Consider the following 604-nt stretch of genomic DNA (forward strand, 5'->3'; position numbering starts at 1 on the left):
CATTCCCAGATTCCATGGACTTGAATCAGAAAGCCCATATTTACATTTGAAAGAGTTCGATGAGATTATAGCTACATTATGTTTTCCTAATGTATCTGAGGATACAATTAGGCTGAAACTCTTTTCTTTTTCCTTAAAAGAGAAAGCTAAGACGTGGTTACATTCACTGCGTCCTAGATCCATTGGCACATGGAACGACATGCAGAGGGAATTCATAAAAAAATTCTTCCCACATCATAAAACGATTACCCTCAGAAAAGCGATCATGAACTTTGCCCAAAAGGAAGATGAAACATTCTTCCAATGTTGGGAAAGGTTCAAAGATTTGGTCAGTTCATGCCCACAACACGGATTTGAAACGTGGCGTATTACAAATTTTTTCTATGATGGACTGACATCTTCCATGCGCCAAATGGTCGAGACAATGTGTAATGGAGATTTCATTAATAAAGATGTTGACGAGGTATGGGATTACCTCGATAGTCTCGCTGAAAAAACACAATCATGGGACTATTACCCAATGGCGAACACCATGTCTAGGCCGACTCAATTAAAGGAGAAAGGTGGATTATATCTCTTGAAAGAAGAGGATGATCTCAAGTGT

At 38.9% G+C, this 604-nt stretch overlaps 1 non-coding gene across 1 annotated transcript; it reads right to left on the reverse strand.

The window, feature by feature from the left end:
* Positions 1-247: 247 nt before the first annotated feature.
* Positions 248-354, reverse strand: LOC131238062 (small nucleolar RNA R71). The gene has a single exon (XR_009167483.1). It is a non-coding gene; the product is annotated as a small nucleolar RNA R71 (small nucleolar RNA).
* Between the last annotated feature and the right edge of the window lie 250 nt (positions 355-604).

Source organism: Magnolia sinica, chromosome 2 (assembly GCF_029962835.1).
Source record: "Magnolia sinica isolate HGM2019 chromosome 2, MsV1, whole genome shotgun sequence".
NCBI lineage: Eukaryota > Viridiplantae > Streptophyta > Magnoliopsida > Magnoliales > Magnoliaceae > Magnolia > Magnolia sinica.